Below are 10,196 nucleotides of genomic sequence, written 5' to 3' on the forward strand. Positions count from 1 at the left end.
CTCATTTTCGGCTTCGTGAGCAGTTTCTGCCACAGATGCTTATCACTCAGCCCGAAAGTTATACGATCTCGCAGGCGGTCCTCTAAGTCAGGAAACTTGCAAAGACGAGCGGCTTGTCACACGTCTGCAATGAAATCAGTTGTTGACTTGCCTGGCCTCTGGATCCGCTGGAAAAACTGGAACCTCCATAACATCTCAGACCTCTTAGCCATAAAATGCCCGTTCAGCTTGTTTATGAGATCGCAGTAGGGAATGGTTGCGATGGGCGTTGGTGCGAACAACCCGATGGCCACATCGTAAATGGCAGACCCGCTAATGTACAGTAGCGCCGTCGCTTTCATGCGATCCTCAGTAATTCAGTTCACGAGGAGGTACCCTTTGACCTGGCCCAGGTGCAATTCCCATCGCTCGGGCCAGTGAATGTCGAACTCTCAAATCTGTGTGATTTTTGCCATGTCTGACCGGTCCTAAAATGCTGCTTCGGCAAAGGATCGAGAAAAGAATTATTTTCCTCCGATCCAGTGATTTCAGCTAGTGACTTCAGCTAATGATTCAACTCTGAGCGAAACAGCATCCCACCTTCGTCGCCACTATTGTGTAGTGGGTTCTGGACCACATGGTAATGAATGGACAGATGAGTACTGCATTTCAGCTCTTTATTAGTGGTAGGCGTGTACTGGACAAAGGGGGTTACCTGGACCCCTTATATACTTAGCCAGGTATCACTCTGGCCAATCCATCCATCCGTATCTCCCGCCAAAAACCCTTCAGCCAATCTGACCACAGCACAGTGCCACCTGGTGGTACCTGCAGAGCTGCTGCTCCTACCCCATACATAACACCTGTAATATGTGGAAGCAAGCAAGGACTGTCTTCTCCAGGTCTTGGCAAAGATCCACAGAGAAGACATTGCTTGAGAGAAAAACTTTCCACAAAGGGTTGTCATGATAGATATAAGCAGCTAAAAAGCACAAATTTACAATGATGCTTTTATACAGCCCCCACCAACACAACACATAAACACTCTCTCTCTCTCTCTCTCTCTCTCTCTCTCTCTCTCTCTCTCTCTCTCTCTCTCTCTCTCTCTCTCTCTCTCTCTCTCTCTCTCTCTCTCTGGTCTGCTTTTTTGGTACATTTCCAAACACGGCACTGGAAAGCAGAACCTCACTGTTTTTGTTTTTGTTTCGTTGTTTATTTCCTAAGAAAGCTGGTGGAAGTGTTTTTGGAAAAGCATTATTGGAAATTGTGGTACTAAAAGTTAGCATTTTACAAGTTAGTACTTTACAGAGAGTCTGGCAGGCACCAAAGAAAGTATCTATAGGAACTGATGACAATGGGCTCCCTGATGCATGCTCCAGGACTACCAACATTAAATGAGGCCAAATTGCTTAGAATTTCTACTTCAATCATTTCTGAACAAAGCAGATTTCTGCTACATCAAAAATTTGCTCTTATTTTTTTATTATAATCACTGAAGAAAGCAATTATGTTTGGAAGAGTTAGCAGTAAAAGGAAACCAGGCCGTCAAAGAACACAATGGCTGGACACTATCAAAGCTGATGTCAGAGAGAGCATAGAAAAACTCAAAGAAATAGTGCAAGATGGGGAGATGTGGAGAGACCTGGCCAGTAGAATTGCCAAGAGTCAGACTCAGCTGAATGGATAACCTCAGGAATTCTGGGAGTTGAAGTCCATGAGTCATAAAAGAGCTGAGGTTGCCTACCCCTGTAATAGACTATGACACTGGGTGGCAATCAGTGGTATTAGAAGGAAGAGATGAAGTGAAATAATGGGTTCTGTTTTAGCCATTGAAATAATGTTCAGTTGCAAAGTGACTCAAAGCTCTGGCAAAAGAGCAGACCATCAAACATAACTTAACCAGCACTTAACCAGAGGTAATCTTCATTTAGCAACAGCCTTGGACAGTGCTTCTTTCAGAGTAGTGAGATTGCATAAACAAACAATATCTTCCTGAGCTGCTTTTCACTGCAGCGCAGCGCTTCCACAAAAGGCATCAACCGCAAGTTATCAAGTTCAGCTCTGTGACTGTCAGCTGCAGGCTGTAACTTGACAAGACTTTAATCATTTTCATACGTTTGGGGGGTTTTGTCTCCAAAGTTGCTGGCAGCTCAGGGCTGGTAGCATGTTAGGCAAACAGCCAGCACTAGCATATTCCTTTCCATAGATATTCTCTATTGAGTGTCTGCTTGCTTGTTTCCAATGAATGTAAATGCAAACATTCATTCTCTTGCTAATTATCCCAATGTCCAGTTGAGCATTCGAAAAGTTGGAAAGTGGGGTAAAAGAGCTGAAAGATTTGCCCTTTATCCTCCTTCCTCATGATTTGAATTTTGGAAATCTTCCCCCCATTTGGGCTCATCCAGCTGTTTGGGGTAATATCTTTCTAACACTAAAGGAAAAGATCATGATCATGATCTTCACTTAGCAACTGCTTTACTTAAAGACTTAGCTGCCAGTTCCAATTGCAGTTGCTAAATGAAGACTGCCTGTATTTAAAAAAAAATCATTGGGTGTAGTGTAGTAGGTGTTATGTACTGGGCTTTTGGTACCACACCACGTGTGTTGCTGGAGACCTAACGGCTCTCCAGCAACCCAGACAGGCTGTCTCCGGTCCTGCAATTAGTGAGCCTCAGGCGGCAAGCATGAGTTCAATCCTATTGGCTGCTACCATAGGACTTGACTATATATTGTGGCGGGGAGCGGCCCAAGCTCAAGTACAGTTCCAGCTTGAATAAAAGAATGAGTTTCTCTGTACTCAGCAGTGTGTCTTCATTCCTGCTCACCAGAGCCCACGACTTAACAGTAGGAATTCCATCCAAGCCAGAAAAAAAAGATAGCTGCATTTTTTATCTAAAACACAACTTTATAACAATCAATTAGCCTGGATATTTTGAGCAACTTCTTTATTAGACTGTTAAAACATTGGTATCAGAAGAATCAAAAACAATCAACACTTCAGAGCTATCCAAAGAAATTATTATAGTCCCAATTTAAACTGCTGGTTCTCTAAAGCAGGGGTCCCTAACCCCCAATCCATGGACTGGCACCAGTCCGCGGCATGCCAGCAACTGGTCCACAGAAACAAGCAAAGGCCCAGGCAGTACAGGAAACCACACCCCCTCCAGTCCGCAGAAAAACCTATCTCCATGGAACCAACTGGTCCCTAGTGCCCAAAAGGTTGGAGGCTGCTGCTCTAAAGCAATTGGGAGCTTAGGCTAGGATTTCTTAGGCCACTGAAGTATAGGTTTTCTTCTCAGCAGCTTAGCCTTTAGGGTAAAACCTCTTTGAGTCAGTTAGCCCTGCCAAATAAGAACAAGAATTCCTCCAGCAGTAGAGAGACCTAAGGGCACATGAGAAATATTTGCCTAAGTGGTAATTTACTAGGCACTCCTTCCCCATCCTATTGCTTTGATGAGAATCAGGCTTATTTGGAGGAAGAGGATCATGTTTACCAGCATCCTAAAGCAGTTGGAGGTTCAGCCTGAAGGTTCATGCTGCTCAGCTATTAGCTGTTCTACATTTAAAGCAGTCTTTGGTGAACAACAATAACCATACAAAAAGGAAGCCTGGAAAAGGAATTTTCCCTTTGGGGTACTACATGGGTGCAAGGAGATGAATTGGGAAAAGGATTGGAGGATGGATGAATACAGCTATCCTGTTATCATGGTGAACTTCCACTATCTAATGAAGTTTAATGTCATGGGACTTATTTGCTCAAAAGGTTCTGATTCATTCTTAAATATTTTGTGAGAATTTCCAAAAATAAAACTGGTAATCCTGTCTAGGTCCTTGTTGACATAAGGGAATGGAAGAACACAACATTATTTATACAATTGGTCTTAAATGTTCCCTCTGTAAAGGATTGCCATTACTTCCTGGGAAGTTCCATTTTATTAAATAAGTCAGGAGACAGACAATACAAGATTTGCCATGAGATCAACCAGAAATGTGTTTGGGAACACAATCATATCTACTGTTAATCTATTATAATGTCATAGATGCCCATTTTGAAACAAGGTCTCAAGACTTGGAATGTGTAAAATTCTAAATGATAGTGAAAGGAATAAATTACCCTGCCTCTTTTTAGTTAGAGTTCAGGCCTAGTTTGGGGCCAGAATCAGCCTTGCTCGCCTTAATGATCTCTTGAAGGAGAGATATAGAAGGAACATGATTTTGTTAATTTTGCTCGACCTCTTAGTGCCTTATGATATTATTAACCATAATTATTGTTAAAATATATTGATAATATATTGTTAATCATTGTTAATTCTTGGGCTATTTCCAAGAATTAAGGATGTGGGCTGCCATTACATTGGTTCCATTTCTATTTGTAGGAATAGATTCAGAGGCTACATTCAAAAGAGTTGCTGAATTATTATTATTTTTTTATTTTATTTTAATTCCATTTATATCCCGCCCTTCTCCGAAGACTCAGGGCGGCTTACAAGCTTAGCAGTAGCCTTCATTCTATGTATATGCCTGCTTATTAGGGCTTTCACACACACACCCAAGCGGCATTATTACAAAGTCAGCTTAATTGCCCCCAACAATCCCAACAATTAACCCTGCCAGTATAATATATTAAAGCACAAGATAATCATAAGTGTCTAGGCTCACACACCATGCTAGGCTTCACTAAAATTATTCTAAGAATATCTTATATATTGTGTGAATGAAATGCCCACCTATCCCCAATGTAAACACAAAAGAGCATCTTACTGGGGAAAAAATAGTCGTTGGCTCCTCACCTTAGCCATATTCTGAATCCTGAAGAAGAATGTTTCATTCCAGACTGGATTTCTGCAATTTGAAATAGTTTTTGTCCGTGCAGTGTTGAAGGAAGAGGATGGCAATCTCAAACTTACATAACAATCACTTTGACTTACTGCAGGTTTCAAAACAACAAAAATGTAAATATGGAGAGTTGAAATTTGAACTCGGTATGAAGTAATTATATACAGATGTACTGGTATAATTTCAAGTACTGATATAATATTCATATATGCCTTATATATCTCGCATGTACTGTAGCTTCTCAATAATGGAATTTCTTGCCAGGTCAGCATGTAGGTGTTGGATTTTAATTGATTTAGAATTCATGCCTTAAGCAGAGGCAATAAATTCAAGGATGAGGACTGCTGTGTATCATGATCACTTTTTGCAATAAAGGGCAGAGCTTTAGTGCTAGCCAGGCTATTCTTTTGCCTCCCAGGGAATGTGAAATGTTTTTACACTATGCCAAATCAGGTTTCCCTTTATGTTTATCTAATCTTTGAATTCATTGTAAATTGATTCTCTCAGTTTGGGGGTGGGGAGGGGAATGTCTTATATTAACATGACAGACACAGGCAAAAATGCCAAATCCAGTTTGAACATCTGGCAGACTGTGAGACAAATCAATAATAGCAACAATATCTTTAAAAGCAGATTTGGCTTCTTACTTTAAGAGAATTTCACTTACTGTTCCAAACCAGGTATTAGGTAAAATGCACTGGAACAGCTACTAAAAATATGATGCTTTTTACAACCTTCCTTAATGTGGCAGTTTCCCTGAATTCCCAACCATTATGGGATTTCTGGGAGTTGCAGTCCAAGCTTATCTGAAATTTAAAGATAACTAAAGATTTCTAGGAATTGTGTCTTGACACATCTGGATAGGACCAAATTAGGGAAGGCTATTCTTCTAAGGGATGCGGTGGCTCAGTGGGTTAGGACGCTGAGCTTGTCGATCAGATGGTTGACAGTTGCCGGGTCGAATCCCGAAGAGACTTTTTTCAGTGCTGTTATAACTTTGGTCATTAAATGAATGGTTGTAAATTGAGGACTACCAGTAATGATATTTGCTTTTACCATAATATGAAAACCATGTTTTCAAAAGAAACAATTATATTTCTATATTCTATGTGAATCCTATAGTCTATTTTTCAGACATAGCAGTATCACATCTTTACAGCGCTTGCAGCAATAAACTACTGCCAATGACATCCTGTAAATACAGGTAGTCCTTAAGTTACGTCCACAACGGAGCCCAAAATTTATGTGGCTAAGTGAAACATTTAAGTGAGTTTCCCCTATTTTATGACTTTTCTTGGCACAGCTGTTAAGTGAATCGTTGCACTTTTTAAGTTAGTAACATTGTTGTTAAGTGAATCTGGATTCCCCATTGACTTTGCTTATCAGAAACACACAAAAGGTGATCACATAGGGACAATGCAACCCTCATAAATATCAACCAGTTGCCAACCATCTGAATTTTGATCATGTGACCATAGGGATGCTGCAACAGACATATGAAAAATGGTCATAAGTCACTTTTTTCAAAGTCATAACTTTGAACAGTCACTAAATGAACTAGTTGAGGACTACCTGCAATATTTCATACAGATACTGTTAACAATTTTTGAGAGCGGTTAATAAAACAAGCACTTTGAAAACAATCCATAAGATTTAGACGAGGCTTCCAAATGTATTGTACTACATTTCCCAGATTACCAAGCTAGCTTGTCTAGCACCCAGGGATTTCCAGCCTAATATACAGTAGCTGAAGAATACCAGGCTGAGGAATGGTAATTCAGAGATACTCACACAAATCTGCTTCTCTGAGGTTTCTTATTCTTATGATCCGTACAGACAGCATATAGAAAAGGGCAATCGGTGCCTAAAAGAAAGCACGAGAGAAGCCAAAACACCTTTAATATTTCCTGGCAAAGCTTGAGATAATTCACTAAATAACCCATATAACCTAGAAAATTTTTAAAAGTTCTCTTGCTGAAGGTATTGTTGTTGGGACTATAGAATTAAAGAAACTTTCTTGGTGAAATATATACTATTCGTTTAAGTAAAATCTTGGGGTTTTTTAAAAAAAGTTAGTGACTCCTCCCTAGATATTGCATTTGTGATTAGGGATTTTAATCACTTTAAGGGATTGGTCATTGTTCCACTGGTGGAAGAGACCTCAAAATAGCATCCTTCCTTGGTTTATAGTATTTTAAAAAGAGCATTCTCAGCTGGTAGACTTCAGGGATCTCAGTTATCATTTTAGAAATTGGAAAAGAAGAAATGATGCACATTAGATTATATTTGCAATACTAATTTTAGTGCTGATTGTAACAAAAATGTATGTATATATTTTCACTGTTCAGTACTATATTTGTTTACTACTACTCTGCTGGAATCAGCGCAAATTTGTAGATTTATTCAGCCTCAAAACTAAATTCAGGAATGCAACTATAAAATAAATTAGCATTCATCAAATGTTGGTAGAAGTAATGGATTTACATAAATGTTGCCTCTACACCCAAGAGAATTTACTCTTTTTTTGCTTGTTTGTTAGTTTACAAAGGGTTTGGGGAATTAAGTCTTTAAATATCTTCCCTCTGAGATTTATTCTAATTTTTCCCCATAAACAGTGAACCTACAATTTGAGTCTAATAAAAAAATGAACTGGTATTCTTGAAGAAAGGCAGCTTTGTTATTAGATGAAATGAAGCAGCTGCTTTAAGCAATAGGATAGGTGGTAAATTGGGGCTAAATTCTAATCTGTTGCCTTCTAATTTGCTACCAGGACAAACTGGTTGCTACTCTGTTTACTTTAGTTTACTGTAAAACAGTAATACTAAACCTAGCCTATATAAAAATTACAATAAACTAGCACAATCACAACCTCACAACAGCAGCACAGAATCATTTTAGTAAAACTGTAAACTATTTTTTCAAAAGCAGTGCAGAGCATTGTAGGCTGAAGTATGTTCAGCATAACTGGAGTAATTGGAGAGAGAATGGGATACCCTGTATATCTAATCTGTTCATAATATCAGAATGGAATATTCTAGAGCCACTTATCGATACAAGCACAACATTTGTGGTAAAATTAAGAACACATTATGTTTGTGGAGACTTCTGAGCATGAATGCCTGAAACTTTTGATGCGACAGGATTCAATCTGGGTTGGTCACCAGGACCAGAGGTTTAGTCTTCTGAGCTTTCACGCTTGTGCTGGAGCCCCCATCCTCAGGGAACTTTTCTCTCACCAGAATGTGTGCTTTGGGCTATTCTTTGCATAGTATTTCTGTGTTTATTTCTGATGTGAGTTCAGCAATTTCTGGTTCATTGTTGCTTTTAAAGTCCTGTTTCTCCAAAACAGTCACTTGGAGACCTCCTATAGAGTCTAAGCTAAAATGCTCTGGCACTACTTGGTCCTTGTTTTGACTCCTGATGCCATTTTAATACAATATATTTGTTAATTAACAAGGTACTTGTAATCAGTTTCACATGTAACCTCCACCTGCATAAGCACTTTGTCTTCCCCTCCCATTCTCCCCCCACCTCACTCCAATCAAATCCTCCATCAATGTAGCTGCTATATGCATCTCTTGAAATGAACAGCTCACAAAAAAGGGTGTTTAATAAAATGTGTTAGTTATAAAATACCCAAAGAGGCAAAATCTCCTGATTTTTTTGACCAACATATAGTAAATTAAAAGGGACGCGGTGGCTCAGTGGGTTAGGATGCTGAGCTTGTCAATCAAAAGGTTGGCAGTTTGGCGGATTGAATCCCAAGTGCCGCATAACAAAGTGAGCGCCTGTTACTCGTCCCAGCTTCTGCCAACCTAGCAGTTCAAAAGCATGTAAAAATGCAAGTAGAAAAATAGGGACCACTACGGTGGGAAGGTAACAGCATTCCATGTGCCTTTGGCATCTAGTCATGCCAGCCACATGACCACATAGATGTCCTCGGACAAGTGCTGGCTCTTCGGCTTTGAAATGGAGATGAGCACCGGCCCCTAGAGTCAGAAACGACTAGCACGCATGTGCGGGGGAACCTTTACCTTTACCTTATAGTAAATTAAAATGGTTCTCCTAAAGTTACAGCATAGTCCAGTGATGGTGAACCTATGATATATGTGCCAAAGATGACATGCCATGACATTTTGGGTGACACATCTGCATTTAACAACACTTGGCAACTACTATTCTTGGAAGCATGTCCTGTTTTCATGAGATTTTGGAGGCTATAAAAGAATGGGGTGTGCTCACGCACAGCCTCTGAACCTTCTGGAAGTCACACAAGAGGGCCATGCTCTCATGTAATCTCCACAGCCTCCAAACATTGCACAAGAAGAGTATGTGCTTTCACACAGTTTTTAGAGGTTGCAGGAGAACATTGTCTGAAGCTGTTTCATGAATGAAGGTTTCATACCACCCTGGGTGGGTGACAAGGAGCACAGATTGAAAGTAATAGGCACATAGCCTGGGGACTATTGGGCCTACACCATTCTTCACAATGCAAGGTGGTCTTTTGGAATGGCACTGGTGGCATGAGGGCTGAAGCCAAGGCTGGGCCTTTACTTCAGGCCCAGCCTAATAAATGCCACTGTTCAGGATTACCCAGATGATGGTGGTGAGTGAATAGAGAATTGTTTTCTTTTGCTGAGGAGGGGCAGGTTTACATGCTGATAGTGTCAAGTTAAGCCAGGGTCTTCTCTACCATTGCACCTGCCCTCTGGAACATCTTGCCCCTCAATGTGAAGTAGGCCCCAACCCTCTTAACCTTTCCTAAGAGCCTAAAGACCTGGCTCTGCCAATTAGTTTGGGGCCCCAATGGTGGAGCAGCACAGTGGAGATGGTTGATCAATTAACAACAGATCCTACACATCCATCCATCCATCCCACCCTAACCCTAACCCTATCTGGAATTGGATCATAGCATTTGCTGGTATTAATTTATTTATTTGTGTATGTATGTGTGTGCATGTATGATGATGATGATGATGATGATGATGATGATGATGATGATGATGATGATGATGATAATGATGGAAGGGACCTTGGAGGTCATCTAGTACAACCCCCTGCTCAGGCAGGAAACCCTGTACCATTTCAGACAAATGGCTGTCCAGTCTCTTCTTAAAAACTTCCAGTGTTGGAGCATTCACCACTTCTGGAGGCAGGTTGTTCCACTGATTAATTATTCTAACTGCAGGAAATTTCTCCTTAGTTCTAGGTTGCTTGTCTCTTTGGTTAGCTTCCATCTGTTGCTTCTTGTCCTGCCTTCAGGTGCTTTGGAGAATAGCTTGACTCCCTCTTCTTTGTGGTAGCCCCTGAGATATTGGAACACTGCTATCATGTCACCCCTCACCCTTCTCTTCATTAAACTACACATACCCAATTCCAGC

The sequence above is a fragment of the Vipera ursinii genome, assembly GCF_947247035.1.
Source record: "Vipera ursinii genome assembly, chromosome: 1".
Classification (NCBI taxonomy): domain Eukaryota; kingdom Metazoa; phylum Chordata; class Lepidosauria; order Squamata; family Viperidae; genus Vipera; species Vipera ursinii.